The following is a 19,695-nucleotide window of genomic DNA, read 5'->3' on the forward strand; positions in this document are numbered from 1 at the left end:
TCAGTACTTTCTGGTGCCAGCACAAGCCGGGAGACATAGCACTGTCATTTTGGGAGGAAACATTCTTCCACAGACTTGACAAGAGTGCAAATGACTGCAAAGAGCATGAGACAACACAACGCCTTGCCCATAGCGTGCTACTTTGATTACTTAAACCTCAGTCTGGCAAAGCACTTGAAACACATAAGCCTCCAAATGACAGAAGGGCTTGGCAAGGCCAGCGGAAAGACTGCCATTGATTTGAAAGATGATTGTTGGACAAGGACCGTTTGGCTATATATGAAGTACCGGTTTATAACAGAAAGATTTGCCTGCTGCCTTTAAAACATTAGCGTGCTAAAAAAGAATTAGAAACAGAAAGAGAAGGGGAAATTGCAGTCAACCGAATCTAACTATGCTTCCTCCTCAATGGGTCCATCCTCAGTTAAAACATCAAACAGTGGGGAAGCACTGTACATTTGCACCAGCTAAAAGCCTACTGAAAACAATCTAAGAAATAAGCAAACCAAAATGGGTGTGACAATCAAAATATCACAAGCAAAACAACAACATTAATGCAAGCTTAATGCAAAAGGGATGCCATTTATTTTGTTGCTCATACTGGCTTTTCTGAATATGGCACAAACCATTGGAAGTAGGCTGGGTGATTTCAACAAGTTTTATTTTATTCAATAAAGATTTTATTTATTCAATAAGTTTTGGAAATAACCTGTTTATCATAATACATGTGTGTATATATATCTCCCCCCCACCCTCCTTTTTGAGTAAAACTATCCTCAGATCACCTCGTACACAGCAATGCAAGCAGGCTGACTCCTACACAAGTAGAAATACAATTTCCCCCCTTCCTCCCTTAGTGTTAGTTTATGCTTCAGCATCATTCTGAAGGATAAAGAATTACAATAGAAATATTCCTCTAAAAGTCAGGCCCCTCCACTGTCTCATCTTTAAGCAAAATTTTGCATCTGCAGTTTGCAGTAGTTATGTGTAGCTAGTTGTAAAGGTGAGTTAAACTGCTCAAACTACATCAATAGTTAGTTTTTAAACACCTATTTACATGCTGTAAATCATTCACCTCAAGAACCTGAAGCATTTGCAGGGTCAAAGCAGATTCAAGAAATTAATTGAAGGGGGACTTGCAGTTTTATGACTTGAATTTTTTTCCACCATCTGAGAAATTAGAAAAAGGCCTTTGTTGCAACTCTCTCTCCTTTTATTTTGGTATATCCAGCATTTTCCACCCAATCTCTCAAAATATAATGCTAAAATATATCTGTAGATGGGATGGAAAGACAAGATTTTCAGAATTGCACCACAAATTAATGCATTTTCAATATATGTGTTCTGGATGGATAAGATGCAGAGAAAGAATATTTAGGATCAGGAGGATCATGTCTATCACTGGCATAAAGAGTTGAAATGCACGTGGGTTAATCTTGCCATGGCATGGAAAGCCTGTAAAGAAACGGAATTTCTATCAAAGAGCACTGCATTCTCCACTGAACTTTTGTCATTGAAAAATTAGCATTTAGTATTACACGCAGCTTTAGGGAGAGCATCTGCAATGTCTTTCTGCACGTAAGCAATACACCCTGCTAGTGAACATGGGCTCACCGAGCTGGGAGAAGGGGCCAGCAAGGGGACAGCTAGCCCTGGATTACGGGCATGATGAATTGTGTATTCAGCTGCAGACTGGAAGTGCACAAACCTGAGACTGAAAAGGAAGGTCTTTGACCTATTTGCTATGAAACCAACAGGCCACTGGCCCAGACTGTAAGATAACTCCTGTTGAGGAGTGCCAGCTTGTCACAGAGGCAGCCACAGGGGTAAGTCACCCCTGAAGGAGTATCTGATCACCTGATGGGAGCAAATCAGATCAGTACCTGATACAGAAAGGCAAAAGCGCTTCTGCTCTTTGGCTCCTCTTGCCCCAGGAGGGGAATACTTCCTGACTCACCACAAATTCAGTAAAGGGGACTCCCAAGGGAAGCTTGAACTAGATTGGGTTTGGAGCTTGGCAGCAGAGCTGCTAAACAGAAACAACAGCATGCTTTAAATAAAAGCAGTGGTGTGTTAAAAATGCCTGTGCAAAGCCTGTTTACCTGTCTGATTTCTTCATGTTTCTTTCTCTCTCACTTCCACCCTCGCCCCCCAAATAAAAAAAGTAGATTTGAAGGTGGAAGGCAAACCTGAGGTTCTGCCAGACTCCAAAAGCTCATAAAACATACAAGAGTTCAATGGCTACTTCTTTGGACTGCAGTATGGTAACTTTCTAACAGGGCTTGGCCAAGCCACATGCTAACACAGAACTGGGTCTTTAGTGACAGATTTGTACCTGAAAATGGTAACTAGGGAGGAAAGCAGATTATTATTAGAATATTCATAAGACCCTAAGAAGATTTTAAGTGAGAATGTAAAAGCAAACAGGTCCTTCCCATTACTCCCATGCTTGAACTCGTTTCCAATAAGGCCAGTGAGAGGAGCTCCAACAGACGTCAACAGGAACTGTATCAAACACCACTTCTTATAAGCTGGGAAGCATACTCTACTTCAGAAGCACTTTCCTGATACAAATGTAGTCAGGAGATGACAAGGAAAACTATGCCTTTTTAAAGCTGTAACGCAAAGATGGTTAATAAAAATGTTTTCCTTGGGAAGACAGTGATCTAAATTTCTTTAAGTACGGTACACTCTGTATTTCCTTTGTACCAGCTTTCTATCCTTCTTAGTCAGCATGCCCAAATTGTCAAGGAGAGTGGCAGGACTTCGACAGGAAAGGCCGCTAAAGCTGCTTACTATTATCTATTGTCATGATGTGCAGCTACGTGACTTGTTTTTCCTACTTCCCCTCTCTCCTACAAAAACACAGGGGAGGAGGGAGGAAACTTGGACCAGGAATTGATACCTGGGAAAACACCATGTTCTTAAGGAACTGATTCCTTTTATTATTATTTCCATTACTGTCTTCAGTAAGATACAACACCAGAGGACTCCCTCACGTACCTGAGATGCAGGCACACACAGCAAGCTCTGGAGAGGAAGGCACATTACTTAGCAGAGAGACGGAGGACACAAGGCTGCCTCTGCCAGGAGGAGGCACAAGGCCTCCAGGAATGCTGGAGGGAGCCTCCTGCAAGCAGTGGCACCTAGCCCCAGTCTGCAGAGCAGACGCTGGCTCCCGAAACACAGGCACTATCTCCTGAGACATGCTTATGCAGTGTCTGACACAACACTTAGCTTGGGCCTCTGGCTGCCACAATGATACAAATACTACAAAGCAAAAAGATGCAATAGCGTGAAAGGGATACTCATGGACCAGAATAACAGGCAGCAGCTTTTCTGCACATACGACATTTTAAAATGGCTTAAATTGTCCAGAAGATACTTGACATCAGACCTGTAAGACAGGCAAGTATGAAGTATCTCTCTGGTCACAATAACAGGTAGGGAAAGAAAGAAAAGAAAATCAGGAGTGTTTTGTCCGACTTATAATTTGGGATTTCTTGACTAGAAGTCCCCATGCTCCAATCACTAATCCTTGCATCCAATAGCTAAGGAAGCTCCATGCATGTAACGCTAATCTTATCTTGATGCTGGGAGAAAAACAGATCAATACAGTATTCATAAGCTGATGTATGACTAATAGATTGATGCAATTTTTCTCATGTGTATCAATGCCTTGCTATTTCTATTTTGTTTGCTTTTCTATGTATGCAAAATACATGCTGCGTTTCTAGTTGTATACTCTGCTCTTTTCCATCCTGTAAGAACAAATAAAATGAAGAAAAGGCTTTAACAAAACTCCTGCTCATGAGTATCATGGCTGCTTCAGCATTGTAGGGTTCAGTCCCGCCAGACACTGAGCCATACTGTGGTTTATGAAAATTGGGAACGTTTTGGCACATCTTGGAATTAATTAGTGCCTAATAGGAACAGCACCCAAAAGTCTTTACCTTTCATTTCCACTATCTAATTTAATATTCCCAGCACCGTTAAGTTTTTCTTATTTTTCAAAAATGCTGTAACTTCTGGGGATAGCTCCATCTTTTTGTCCTGTATTTATACAGCACCTAGTGCCATGAAATTCCTTGTACAAAGAGTGGGATTACAAAGAGCTAATACAATAGTCAACCTTCCTGAATTTGACCAAAAGGAGCGGGCTAAAAATATGCAACTATTTTCCTGTTTAAAAAAAAAAAGTGTCATTCTCTTATGTCATTTAATTCCCAATACTCTATAAACCAATTAAAAATACATTTCCAAATTTTTTTTTTAAGACATCATAATTTTGCAAATTTAATTTTCCCTGCTTGGCGATAAGGACTGCTATAAAGCCTGCATTCCATGTCTCTGACATGGGATTAACTTGACCTGGAGACCCAGGCAGAAATTTTCTGATTCAATGCTATTTTATTTTTATTGGAAAATGCCAAAGTAGCTAAAACCAGTTAACTGAATTTCACCAAAACTGCATTTTCAGAAGAACGGTACACTCAATGTATAGCAGAACACTCATTTCTAACATCCAGAACGAAATTTCACACCAAAACCAGAACTGGAGGGGGAAAGAAACAGACTAGGCTTCCTAAGAACAGCCAGCGCCCCCGCGGCTTCCGCACTTGACTGAGTCTGGGAGCACGAAGATCTGATTCAGGACACAAAACCAAGTCTCTCATTTCCCAAGCTAACGCCCTATGACACCATACCCTCACGTTCTCTAAGGTGCACGTTCCTCTCCATCTTCTTTTACTGAAATAGCTCCATTTCTTTTCCAGAATGGGAAGAAAGCCAGGCACAAACCCATGGTGTTTTAGTGAAGTGGGACTCGTGTGTCTGGGTCAGCCCCAGCAGCCTTCAGCCCTTCCAGATCCCAGCACCTGCACATACAAAATTACCCTATGTGTGCTTCGGCATCTTGAACGCGGAATCAGCGCGCAACTCACGCAGCGCAGAACTCAGAAATCCAGGCCCAGCTACCAGCTACAGTGGAAAGAAGCTGCTTGCAATAGTCCTGGTCTCACGCAAGGCTAGATGTGGTTCACATGCAGATGAAACAGGAGGACCAGGATCACCCTCCCATACTGCTTCTATCAAAAAAACCACCCACCCAAGTCAATCAAAAACTAGCATTTAATTGTGAAAATTAGCTGGTGTTAATTTTACTCAGAATTGCAAGAACTGTGAGAAGTGTGTAAGTTTTCAGCGCTAGTAATACTGTCAAACAACTACATGCTAGTCCTTCAAAAACTACCAATCTCACACCATGCATAAAAATAAATATGAGTAGGTATATATGTATTTTTAAGAAATATTAATTTTACATAATGAAATTTCTTTCATCATCGGTTACCTATTCCTGTGAAATGTTTATTCCAACAACGAGATCTTTCCCACACCTTCAGCAGAAGGAAACCAAATTTTTCCTCCACTGCTTCCCAAGCTCTGCAGAGACGACTGCGCAGGGTCCCTGCAGGGACAACTGATCATGCAGGATGCTGGAGGCCCTCTTGGGCTGACCCAGTGCATTGTCCCTGTTCTTAAAACTGGATGTAAGTGCCTTGGCTGGGTCACAGCCAGGGGACACTGTATTGTGCGGGGCTGTGAACATCTTTCTGGAGGAACAGCATACTGTGGTTACTCATTTGGTTAAACTTTGCAACTTTACCAACAGTTCCTCTGTATGTCAGCAACATTAATCTGATGCTGAAGCTACTGGTTGCCTTCCCCTCCAGAGGGGTTTCAATCAAAAGGGAAGAATAGCACTAATATTAATCACCGGGCAGACTGGCTCCTGGGCATACACCAAAATATCTTTACGCAGGACATGAATTCTCTCTTTAATGCCACATGTGCAGACATAGCTGCTGCCATTCCTATATGAAGTGCCATATGTGTCCCACGGATACATCATACAATACACAACATATCATCTGCCAACAGATGTTTCTCTATGTTTGCTTCCATTGCTCTTTCCTTGGATTTATTACAGTCATCACGATACATGTTTTCTTCACTTTCCTGCCCAGCTTTTTCCAATGCTTATAAACACACTGTAAAATAATACGCAATCCTTCTTGGGTTTTTAGAAAACACTGCAATACAAATAATATAGGTGGATGCTTTATCCATATGATATTGCAAGGCATGACATACATCTGTCATTCAGATCTTGCCGTGTCACATACAAACATTTCATTAATGCATCTCACATGGATTTTTTTTAACCTTTAACCCCCTGATTAGCTGACTGATTCAATGGGTAATTATTTGATTCCAGTCTCTCTGCCACAGCAACATGTTCTCCTTTGTCACTCTCCAAAAACATGAAACTTCTATCAAAAGTTAAATTAGCTCAGGATATGGGAATAGAGTATCTTGCTCTAATGGTAGGTTTAAGGTAGAACCCTTTTACAACACACTCATAGAAAAAATTAAGAACGTAACCCTAAAAGGGAGAGTCTTGGCTGCCCAAAGCAACAAATTTTCTACACTAGAAAGTCTCCACTGAAAACACTTCAACATCATTACAATTTTATGTAAAGATATTTTAAGATTTTTTTTTTCCAGAAGATTTTATGGATCCCTCTGAGCCCTGTTCAGTTCAGCTCGATCCAAATACACCTGAGAATCAAAAAAACAACTGCAGTAAAACGAACGCCGAGTAGCTACCAGCTCTGATTCTGCAGGCATGTTTGCATGTGGTTTCTTTTACCCTGGAACTGATACAGTGGATAGAGACATTGTGGGGTGCTAAGGGGGCGGCAGCCCCCATTAAGTATTGCTCCCACCTCATGTGATGCAAGTGGCAGCAAATCCTCTTCCCTGCCCCCTCTGCACCTGCGCTGCCATGAACCAGGGCAGGGTGGGTTCTGCTCCCGTCGGTGGAATTATTCATGTCAGTAAGGTTATGGACACATGGAAATATTTGTGAAACCAAGGACCCATGGTATTCACTGCAAGAGAAGCGTGGCACACAGATAATTAAAAGTTCACCCATCCTATTGGCCCATCCATATTTCACCACGTCAATAGACTTAAAGATCCATTGGAGGAGGAACAATGTGAGTTAGAAATATAGCTGAGGCCATTAAGCACAAAATTTCTAAAATAGTCTTGGCAGATCGTCATGGCTTTATCTTATACACTCTGTCATGCCAAGTTTTTCAGGCTTTCACTTGAAGGATTAAGACTTTCTCCTGAGACATGTCAGGCCAGGCTCCCATGAATTCCAATTGCAATGCTAGGGATTGCATGGGACTTGTGATAATTTATTATGAAGCTGGCTTCACAGGTCTTTGATAATTTATTACAGATCTCTCAACCCTGCTTAAAGAGCTGTCCTTGATCAGCCAATTGTCTAAGTTAAGGGAAAAAAAATTCAATCCTAGGCTGCATAAGTAAGCTGTAATAAGAACTAAACACTTCATGGACACAAAGAGATAAAGACAGCACGGAAACCTCACTCAGCTGGCTGCACTGTTTAAAATGTCTCCAGCGACCATGATACATCACTGCAAATCCATCCAAGATATTTAGTTTTAATTCTCTGTTAGAGTGTTACACAATAATGAAAGTGATGAAATAATGTTAATGTGAAGGTTACATGTAGTTATTTAACTAGCTCCTCATTTAAAATTAAGTACCGTTACTCTAGAGAATAGGAACAAATTCAGGGCAGAGTTTGCCATTACTCCTGCATCCTATGAAGTCTAGAAAAAGTTAATTGACACAAATTTTGAGCAGCTTTTGAACAGAACTGCCATTTAGCGATCATTAAAAAATTCAAAGAGAAACACTGCAAACATAGGCTTGTAGTTCTAAGGACTATATTTGGGGATTTTGTCAAAAAATCTCTGGTGCTTTGGAACTTAGAAGCTAAAAGGTAACTGAAGTCCTTAACCTTTACCTTCTAAAAGGTAAAGGAAAAGGTGTGTCAAATAAACATAAAGAGCTTTTTATTTTTTTAATCCATTTTATTTGCAACGACTGATGAAATAAGATGAGCATTTCTGATATTTCATGCTAATAATGCAGCATGAAAATGATACTGAGAAATATCTGTGTAGTCTACTCACCTTAAATTGATCTGTCTTTTAATTTCTTTTGGTGAGAAAATGCCATTACAGGTAAGGCCTCTTACTGGAAAAAAAGCTATCTTTTATCTTACAAAGCCACCTTGAATTCCCTACTGCAAGTGAAAGTGGACTCTAAAAGTACAGGCACTATTCAGATGTGGATCCAGTTTGAAACATCTGAAATTCATTTCACATCATTTATTCTTGCTTCAACAGATTTTGCAGGTGCTATAAGCATCCAAACCACCCAACTGCAATTGCTGAAGAACTTTTATGAAAGTTACTCCAACCACTGTGTAGAAAGAAAGATGAGAGAAAGCCTTTGTGTGCGCACTCTCTTTCTGTTGCCATCATAGTGCAGTATGATGTTTGGTATTCACACGCTGTTTACATTCTTCATCAGGGCATTTCATGAAACCATCACCAAGTTGTAGGACTTTCAGATCACTTTAGGAAGAGAGAAGGGGTACAACTGAGAGAGGAGAGGTGAAGACAGCGTTTGTATGAAGGAAGGCCACATCACATTGCTGTCTTCTTGGTGGGATGATCTTTCCTGATAGAGTTCAAAGGCCTGGCCACAGCTATTTCTTTGAAGATGCAGGAGCCGTGTCCTATTCTTTTTCCCAAGCCGTACAGGTTACCACTTCTGTTGTGCAATTACGTCTCTCTCCTGACATCCCATCTGTCAGTAGGGTTCTTTAACCCCTGGAATGAGCTTTTAGTGTTCACACTGAGACTTCAGACGTATGAGTCTACCGGGAATTGTCATGATGGGCAATTAGCTTTCGACTTCAGCATACGGTAATATTTTCCAAGCATTTCACATTTCCAGTTCAGATGCATATACCATTGATGAACTGGTGTTTCATGACAAGGATGTGAAGAAGGTGGATTAGCATCATCACCGTGCCCCACAGAGCTTCAGACTGCGAGAATGCAATTACTGTGCACAGGTATCTTTGTTCCTTTCCTACTGGGGGAATGTCTTTCTGCTAATAATCTTGGAAAAACTCATATTCTGCTCAGAAGAAACCTGTTTGCTTCTGTAATGTTGCCAGAAGTGCAAGTAAGCAGCATAAGTCTTTTCTGACTCTCTCCCCCCTGTGACTAGGTTACTGTGTACGTTGAAGTTTTTTCTCCCTCTCTCCCTCCCTACATCTTCTCAAGGCTTGTGAATTAAAGGAAGGAGCCGTGGAGGTGTGATAACTTGCCTCAGAGTCCCTAGGCTGCATACAGCACAGCAAATCTTGCCATTGCGGCTGCCACAGGCAACAACAATCCACCAGCAATATCTACACCGAACTTGGGTGGAAAGCTTTTATTATACAACTGTAACATTGGAAAAAAGTAAACAAAAAACCCGCAAACACAGCTCCTCCTTGCTCTCCCCCAACACCGAGGCGTGCGGCAGCCTTTTGCTGCTGATCACCCTGGGGTGCTTGGGCTGCCCAGGAGCACCACATGCCGTGTCGGCACGTGCAGGAGCACAGCCTGCCAGCACCATCTCCAGCGATGCCCATGCTCGGTAGCCAGCAGATAAACAAAGAAGCAATCTCCACTACCAAAGTGTCAAATATCTATAACTAACACAACATAAAGATTACAGCAAACAAAATAGACGTCTAAGAGGCAAAGAGCTGTAGGAGCGGAAGAGAGAAGTGATTGTGAGCGGAGAGCAGGTGAGAATGCCTTTGCTGACACTGTGAATGGTGCAGAAATGCAGGGCTGACATGTTGTGACTACGAGTTACCAGTAAGATATGCTTTTTACTAATCCAGGCTCCTTCCTCCTATGGTACTTTAAAAAACATTATCAGGTTTGCAATCAGCCTATAAGCAAAGCATACTCACAGGTCAGATTGGAGAACTCGGCAGCATTAAGAACAAGTCTCCCCTGCAAATATTCTGAAGCAATTTGCTCAGATATTTCAGGTGCTCATTAGGCGTTTGTTTCCAGCATGTATGGCAATTATTCCAGCTAGCTGAAGATTTCATAATGTAAAATCTTTTGGATTCTGACACACCAACAAAAGGCCATCAGCTAAACTACAGATGCAAAGCTGGAGCTCAATAAAAATGATTCCTGAAATGCAGACTATTTTCAAGTGATATTAGCAGAGAACCTCTTAATTGCTGTCTTTATCGGTATTTTTACCCTCTGAACTGCAGCTACTACCTGACAACAGGATATACCCCACATGAGCCAGATATGTTGTGCACCAGAAGGCATGGGCCTAATTCTGCTTTCCTGATACATTCCCTGTTTCAAAGTCAGTAATGCCCTGTACTCCACCATTTGGGTTTGCGTGCTGGCAAAACCGCCTGCCCCTGATCCAGATGACCATCTCCCTGTGCTGACCAGTCTCCCTCCGCTCCTGGCCCAGGGAAGCTTCCCAGTACTTGGAGTAACTTTCGTAAGCATTCCCCTGTGCACACACGGGGAGAGAGACCCGACACCCTGAACCAAGAGAGAATTTGCACAGCGGGGGGGTTGCTGCGCGCGCGCAGGTTTCTGACAACGAAGAGGTTAAAGTTCTGCAAGTGTTTTCTAGAGTGAGGAGTATTGTCAGCAAAAATAAAAAAAATTATGTTAGAAGCAGATGGAGCGAATAATTTCCCAACCTTTGCTACATAAACACAGAGTCTAAAGGCTTCGGGCGACTTTTACCCTGGACTCTGTTTTTGTCAGATCAATGACAAGTCACGTTAACAGCGGTGTTTAATTCTATCAATATGTGACCAATTGTGTTAGATTGTTTGGCCATTGATTTCACTTAGTGCTACAGTTGAGCTCTGAAAGGAACTGCTTTCCCCTGCATTACCACACGCGGTGACAAATGCCCAGCGCTGACTTTTGGTCCGGCATGCACAGCAGCTCTACTTTAAAAAAAAGCCAGACTGCTTGCATGCCAGGGGAATACAGCATGATAGTCATATTTGTGTTATTCTTTCTTTATTTTCTGAATCACCAGGCCATCCCGTGCAGTTCTATTTAGGTTTGAAAGAGGATGTTCACAGAAACAGCTGAGTAGACAGAAAGACAGACGACAGTTTGGCCGCATGAAAATGGTAGGACAGACCTGGGAAGCTGCATGGCAGAGGAAAACAAAACTGAAAAGGCTAATTCCTTTCATATTTACTGTGAATGGGCCACATCCTGAAGTGCCCGCCTCAGTTTCTAGCACCACTTACTAAGGCAAACTCACCTTGTGCATGAGAGTTTTGAACAGCAATGACTTAACGACGGTGGTCTTTGGTGTATCGTATTTGCCATGGAAACTGCCTGCACCAAATTCCTAGTAGGGATTTATACAGGGCTTGTACATCTGCCACAATACATACAGCTCTCAGCCTGAGGCTTAAAGAAGAAATTCAGTGTTTGGCTACTCTTTCTCCTGTACAATGAAGAAGTTTTTTATAAAACACTTATTAAACTGAGTTTATTTGCAAAAAATAGCAAAACCACTGAAAATCATGTAAATACCAAATTTCTAAGCAATATTCTTCCTCCTGGAATTCTCTGAAACTACAGAGATTTCAAATGACACAAAATAGCCCAGAAATCCTTAGGTTCTCACTAGCAACAGGGTAAATCACTACATATAAGATAAGGCAAATTTTAACTTAAGCTACTTTTGATAAACCCCTATTATTTAAAGCAAATGACATAATAGAAAGATAATATTCCACATGATTAGGGTTTATGCTTCTTAAAGAAATATTGCGCCTTTCAAGAAAAATGATGTTGCCTCCAGGTACCAGGCTTATAATTTCACAGCAATCTACCCAAATCTGCTCCCACAGTCAGCATACCTGTAAGAGAGCGCCATGTTACAGAAAGCCTGGCTCTTCATAGCACCTCAGTGACAATGTCTAATTTTAAATAATCCCATCTGCATCTCTCTCCTGAGTTGTCTTAGTGAATAATAAAACTGCCTTCATCTCGTAAACCCTAATGCATACATTTTTATTGAACTGTCTTCTGATAGTTTTTCTTTTTCATGTAGAGGTGAAATAACTTAAATGGCTCTTGTAGCTTCCACGTGCCCCTTCACCATCTCCAGAAGTGTTCCTGGGGCACAAGTGATGGGATGTGCTGAGGCCCCATGGGGAGCTCACAGGGTTTTGCACAGGGAATTCAGCCAGGCAGTGTCCTGGGCTGGGGATCGCTTCCCCCTGGCTAGCTGTGCAGCTGCTACATAACTCCACTGCTAACACTGTCTTGATGGTGTTCTACATGCCACCAGCTTGGGGCATGCTGGCAAGTGCAAGTACACGATACACAACTCCACCAATTGTTCTCCCAATTTACAGCTTTGCTGTTTTATGGCACATCAGGGCTGCCACCAAGACTGTCAAACCAGATGTTCCCAAAAATCAGGAGTTAGACTGGAAGTCTTGAGGAGATAACCAATCACACAGTTTCTATGGAAATACTAAGTGACCAATTCTTTTCTTTTTCAGATCATTTAGACACTGTCTTCTGGCATTTCTCCCCAGAAATAGAAATATATTTTAATATTCCTTATGAGATTTCTCTGTGAATCTAAGGAATGTTGCTACATAGCAAAAACCAAACCAAAGCAAAACCCAGATAAGATTTGCAATAATATGACTCTTGTTTAACTCTAATTCTTGCCTCTTGCTCTGCCCAAAACTATGCTTCAGAAGATTTCTATGGCATTTACTGGCCACCTTGAGGAAGAAGTATTTGCCTGGATAACAGTAACATTGGGCCAGAAAAACAAACATGACAGAAATTCTCTGGAGTCCTCCTCCACACCCTTTATACGGCCTCAATCAATATCTGACTTTTTGAGTCAGAAAGACATTACAGAAATCAACTAAGATGATGAAATAGAATGAATTTTACCTGTCTTCCTAAAGGAAGGAGGCTTGTTTATTCTCTCTTGCTGAATTGTCAAGCAAGGATCTGTCAAAGAGCCACGTTGGATGAAGCTAAGTAGAAGGCTTTGCAGCAGGGAAAGCCTCGGTGGGACCTGTTACTTGAACAGTCTTGTCTTTTGGCAAATAAGTTATTTTCATTTACTTTTTACAGGATCCCTACCAGCACATTATAAAACTTCTGTTGATTCACTTGTGATAAGCTTATGCTTTAAATTATTTAGCTGCAAAATATTCACCAAAAAAAGAACAAAAAAAGAGGACAATAAACGTGTACTACTAGCTGATTTAAAAGTGAAGAACAAACTGAAAATATTTTTTCCAACACTCCCCACCCCCCACCCCCCCCAAAGGAACCCTGCTGAAAGCTACAAATAACTATTTGGTGCAATCCTGCTCCAAATAAGATACATGCCTAACACTCTAAAAGCTGAAGTTGAAGAAAGAGCGGATTTATAAACCACAGAAGTCTCATAGGGAGGTTTTCCACTTATCTCAGAAGTCCAGGATCAACCCCAAAGCAAAGGCATGCATTTGAAACACAGTGCAGCCACCTTAATTGAAAAAAATATACAAATATATACATTCCCAAAAGGACTCAGCTCTGCTCTCTCATTGACCTGCATACCATTATTAAAGGTGGGGAAAAGAGCTCTCCAACCTGACCTGCATCCAGCTCCACTGAGTTGGTGGGGGAAATCTCCATTGATTTCAGCTCTGTCTAACAAGTTTCCGATCTAACAGTGTTCATTTCTAAATATAAAAGGGAGGAAAAGTGCACTTATTCACGTCCGTTGCACCACTGCCGTGAGAGAGATGCAGCGGAGAGTTTAATTTGAGTGTATTTCCCATCCTCTCCCTCCTCCTGAGCTGTGCTCTGTTTAAGGAGGCTGGAGGACAGCACCCACAGGCCACTCTTAATTAAGGTGGTCAGGAGGTGTGCACGTATTAAAACAGCACAGTCAGTGGGCTGTTGTGTGCAGCTTCCTAAAACCTTTAGCCCTTGTGCGCCTTTACAGCACTCAGCTTATCAATTTACTTGCAAATGGCTCCCTGAAGTATTAACCCAGGTTAATTATTCGTCAAATATGATTATGCAGTGGTAATGTAAAAAATCGGAAATGCGGGATGGAATTTTTCACTCCAGCGGTTTGGCAATTGTGGCAGCTGGTGGAGAAGCTGGAGTAATTACCAGCCCATTCCAGCTGGTGGATCAGCACTCTGGTTCAGGGCGGGTGGGGGGAAGAAAAAGCAATAAAGAACCAGAGGAGCGGGAATATGAGCCGTGCCAATTGACGTGGGGAAAATTTCACAGCTGCTGGTGGTGATAAATGAGAGACGGTGGCCCTGCTTCTAATCAATACATGTAAATGCTACTCATTACAGCTTTTATACACACTTCTCAATTAGCCTTTCCTCCCACTGGTAACAAGGAATGTCATGCTTTCTGGACTGTGAAAGTGGTTCGGCAGTAAGTTCACCTGCATCGGTGAGACGCGGGAACAACGCTCGCAGCTCAGCCTGGCAGCAGGTGGTAGCAGTGGAAGTCTAAATTCCTCCTGTAATGTGAACTAAATGAAATCCCAAGTGTTGTCATTTAATTAAATGGTTTTTTTAAATACCATTTCTTCTTTCTTGCAGCTAGAATAACCCAGTCCCAGACACACTCCTTTGCCTCCCCGAAGTCCTTCAAATGGGGTGGGAGGGGGAAACCAGCTAAGATAAACATTTAGACCTGTAAGACCAACTAAGTTAGCCCTGTGAAAAACACACACATAAAAAGAGACTAAACATTAGTCCTGCACCCTAATAAAGGAATTATCTTTTTGCAGAGTTAAAAGTTTCCCTGTTTCACTTCCTCCTTGTCAAAAAGGTTATTCGCCCCCATTTCCGCCCCCTCGCCCCCGTGTTCTGTTTGAAAGGAGAAAGCAAGTGGGATGACCCCATGCAACAGCACCTCCTTTCTCTGCAGAGGGAAAAATCATCACCACCCACTATTTTCTGGGAGTTCAGCCCAGCAGAAGTGCAGGCACTGCACAGGCTCACCACAGCCATCCTCCTGCAGTTCCTGGCGCCAGGCTAAGTAGCTCCCCAAAGCTCATTTTGCATCTAGTGGCTGTCTCTTGACATGGACCAGCAGAGAACTGAACTCTAAATGGAAATACATCACTGTGTCCCATCCCAGGATACATCTTCCATCACAAGACTTACACTTTTTGAAGAGTCACAAAGCCTGCTTGCTTCTTTATTAATCCTAGAAGCTATAGCCGCAATAACAAAAAAAGAATCAACACATCTGCTAATTTTTCACAGGGTCCTCAGTCTAGTGACCACATGTAGCCTTGACAGTCACCTTGCTTCACTGAGACTTACAGTATTTGCTGCTTTTCTAAAGGTCCTGTTGTGGGAGTCAAGTGAATACAGAAGATGAGTTTTCTCTCTTCCCCCTCCCTCCCCCCACCAAAAAAAGAAAAAATCTCAGCTTTTCATGGTTTCAGAGACTAGAAATGCGAATACAAGAACCACAGAGCCTCAAAACTCAAGAAGCGATAAATTACTCTTTAAAAAACCCCCAAACTTACGATTTTTATATTCATGATTTTAGGAGCTGATGTTCCCAAAGTTATTCTGCTGTTAACACATCCTGCGTTAACACAAATAATACAGAGTATTTATTTTAGGAACATTTTCCTAAGGGTACACAGCCACTATATATTTCTGAAAACATGGCCACACATGTTCTCCTTCAACTTAAAGAGTAAAATACCCCAATTTCACCACCTAAGGCCTGATTCATCTATCATCATCAACTGGATTCTTCATGCACATCCAAGAGCGGCATCTGACCCTGCAATTTAACTCACACATGTAACCTTTCCACTTGAAAAACTACCATTGCACTTTGAGGGAACAACGTGCAAAAAAGGCCACAGGACAGGGTCTTCAATAGGTCCTTAGTAGTTAGCTAATTTTTCCACCTTACAGAGAAGTCAGAGGTGAAAATAAAATTTTCTAAGCACCATTAAGTACTACTAATCCATAATTTTAATTAATTTTGAGACATCTGCTTTGTAGACTTCTTCTGAGTATCACAGACAACATAACATGCTGTTTAGAGCTTCAGTACTCAGGCTGCTTATGCATTCAGCCAGAGATGTAAGACACGTAGCTGGGTGCTTTCTTGCCTTACTCTAGAGCACAACGTATTGTAAAAACACCATGCAGTTGTGTAAAACTGAATTTTTCCAACCAAACAGAGAAAAAGTACAATTTGAGGTATATCACCAGGCACAGTGCTGGTCTTCTACTACTAGAGATGTGCCTCATTGAATCAACATGTGATGGTTTGGGAGTATATGTGATACTAACTGTATTTAAAAAGGCTGTCTGCTTACAAATGTAATTACAACTTCTTTAATTATAACTCACTAAACTGGCGTATTTAAATTTATTTTAAAAATTTCTCCTTTGCTGATAGGTGAATACAGCCAAATAAGGATGATTAATTGCCACACAAAGGGTTAATTTGGGCCTTTGCACTAGTTTAGCTACAGAGACTTTTCAAAGCTGCGCTAGAAGTGGGACACGCACAATCCCACACTCAGACAAGCCCGGAGGCACCCTGCGATTAGGAGGCAGCAACTCCCTGGCAAGAGGTTAGAGCCTGCAATAAGGACACCTCCTCAAAGCAGGGAGTCCCGTCAAGCCATCGGTGTCAAGCTGTTATCTAGAGAAGATGCTGGCTACTCCGGAGCTCCCTAAATCAGCTGCCTCTGCTAATGCTGAGCCACTCTCCTACTTCTCTTGTCGCTGTTCTCGGAGAGATCTTTATGTTTAGTACAATCATTTTTGTAAGCCCAAAATATTAATTCTTTGTGTCAAAACTTAATGCAGGTTAGGTACTTGCACTAGCAGCTTGCCACCTTTAGGAGCACAAGCTTTTACTAAGCTTTACAGCCCCTCAAAGTGTTTGGATTAATGAGGATCCACCATACGTTCTGTCCATTGGATGGATCATATTTACTTACTACTTTTCCATCTTAACACAACATATTTCTGATACACGCATTTAATGCAATATGATACACACATTTGATGCAATTTTTTTTAAGCACTCACTGTTACTGATGATCTAGTTTATATATAGCCAACAAACATCTTTTCTGTGTGCATTGTGTGAACATATTTATAATTACACATAATCTTATTTGTTTCCCTAAGCATATTATCATGGACCTATATCTAATTTTGTTTCAGAAACTGAGCTGTGCTTCCATTATTTTTAAATGTATACGTGTGTATTCATTTACATGTTGACATGTTTCATACTGATAGAAAAATGACTGAGGAGCAAGAAGTGTCAAAGGAACACTGCAGATAGAAACAACAGGTTATGAGCTGTAGCAAGGTGTTTTACATAATGTTTTACATATTTTTAAATGTAGTTTTACTTGTAAAAATACATTGTTGATATTGACAATATATCTGCTCTTTTTATTGGACACTAAAATGTACATTTGCCATCCTGAATAGGTGACTCCCCACACCGCAGTACTTCTTCGGTGATACCATTCTGTACTGCCCTAAAAACACGAGATTCTGGGTTTGTCTCTGTCTGCTTCAAGTCCTGTAGGATATTAGAGAGCATCACTACTTCTTGTCACTACAAGTCACCTTGCTCTATGCTGCTAACTTGTCAATGGCATTGTTTCAACTCATCTACTTTACAGGCCCAGGATTTGCACTTTTCTCATCTTCCACATTAAAAAGATAAAAAAGAATAAAAAAATTCTTCAAAATGGAAGCTTCCGCCTTAAAATAATTGTGCCACATCTTACAGCTTTTCATTAACTCATGCATGTAGACTGCAAACTCTAAATGTAACTACATCACAGTTTTTCTCATGATGTTACCCATGTCTGATGCTATTTATTTCATGCACTAATCTAAACTTCTCATGGCAATTAGACTCCAATCAGTCTCACAGTCAGAAACAAGACTAGGGAAAGAACTTAAATGACAACTACTTGCAACTTGGCTGTTTTTACTCAGCAAGGCACACCCCAAGCTTCATCTCTCAGGTTTTGCATCTTTCAGAATCAGGACTTCACACTTCAGGGTGAACTGTTTCCCATCGGACTTTCCAAACTTCTCATTCTGCGACTGTAAATGCCACCTTCAGCAAGTGCCCACAGAGTATTTTATACTCTCAGTTCTGAGACTGCCTCTTCGTTATAACCATTGAAGATGTTTAATACCTTCAGTTTCACTGAGCTGAAGAAGGGTTGATAAAACCCATACTATTAAAAACTACTCAGCAATGTCCTCTGAGTCTACTATAACTGTAGACTTTGAACCTACTCTGATATGCTCAGATCCAAGATGCTGATATGGAAGCACCACAGATTCCCACAATCTCATCATTGGGCAAATATCAACATTGCTTCGATTTGGGACACCCTTCCAGGGTTCATCAATTATATTAGGATTACCAGACCACAACTGGACAGTTCTTGCCCCTCTCAAAGGGTTGAAAGATGAGGAACACAAGGATGCTCTGGATCTATTCTACCATTCTCCTATTCAACACAAATGGTCCTTCTGGAAATGGAAAATCCAGGCTTTTCTTTCCTTGCTTTTAGTGGATTTGTTTTTCTAACAAAAATTATTTTAAAAAATAAACAAAAGGAAGTTGCTTTCAGGACTGTTAACTCAGCCAATACAATTTTCCCTATATACACATATGCTGGAAAAATAAACACTCCTGTATAAATTAAAGCAAGACTTTTCCACTGATTTTGAAGATACCACAACTGGCTACAATTTCCTAGTGCTTACAAAAATACACAAACACAAACCCAACCTAACACAACAAAACTTATTCTAGTTTTGTTGCCCAGGCTTGACAGACAAACTATGTCCTGTTATTCCATGTGCCTTAGAGAATTTGAGAACTTTCCCTTAATTTTCCAATTATTTTCTTGAATTGTTTCCTTTTTCCTCTTCCCCTGTCAACTATCCTGACATTTCCTAAATTTCCTGGAAAGCTTTCTTTGTTATGCGCTCCCTGCTCTTCAATACATTATCACTGGTCTTTCACCAAGCAAATAAATCCCTGAGTTTTCTCAAGTTATTCTGAAGTACTGACACGAATCATTCTGCCCCAAGATAAGTTTAAATATACTGTCTGTTTTCCCCAGGTATCTAAGACACTGCATTTATTATGCCTGCAACTATGTTATTTTATAACTTATCCAAAGGCTGAATTCTAGCTTGCACGAACACAGATCACGGGAACAAGAGCATACGTGAAGACATGGTGCATGCTGGCTTTTGCAAAAGCTGTTAATGAGCTGTACTGAAATGGTAGCTGTCACTTTGCATTGGATCAGAGCAATCTGTACAATGTAAGGAAATTAAAAGCTCCCAGTGGCAATGGATCCTGTTTCAGTCATTAGCTGCTAGGGAGTGACAGAGACCATTCAGAGGACCAGCCCCCTGTGAGGTTCTTTGGTCCTCAGGGGATTCACTGCTAATGCTGTTTTATGCCCCACTTCTTTGTGATGCAGAGTGAGCACAAATGAATTGCTATTTAATTTATTTATTTAGGTGCAGCTAACATTGCAGGGGAAACAAAAAAACATTGGGGGGGGGAAATCCCCAAAAACACAGATGCATTAATCTAATAATCAAGATGGCCACACAAGCCGTTTGGT

General features: G+C 41.2%; 1 protein-coding gene across 1 annotated transcript in view; it reads right to left on the minus strand.

Annotated features, from left to right (window-relative positions):
- POU6F2 (POU class 6 homeobox 2) overlaps positions 1 to 19,695 on the minus strand; it is a 318,362-nt gene that overhangs the window by 207,789 nt on the left and 90,878 nt on the right. The gene's annotated exons all lie outside the window — the stretch shown is intronic.

The sequence above is a fragment of the Aptenodytes patagonicus genome, chromosome 2 (genome assembly GCF_965638725.1).
Source record: "Aptenodytes patagonicus chromosome 2, bAptPat1.pri.cur, whole genome shotgun sequence".
Lineage (NCBI taxonomy): Eukaryota > Metazoa > Chordata > Aves > Sphenisciformes > Spheniscidae > Aptenodytes > Aptenodytes patagonicus.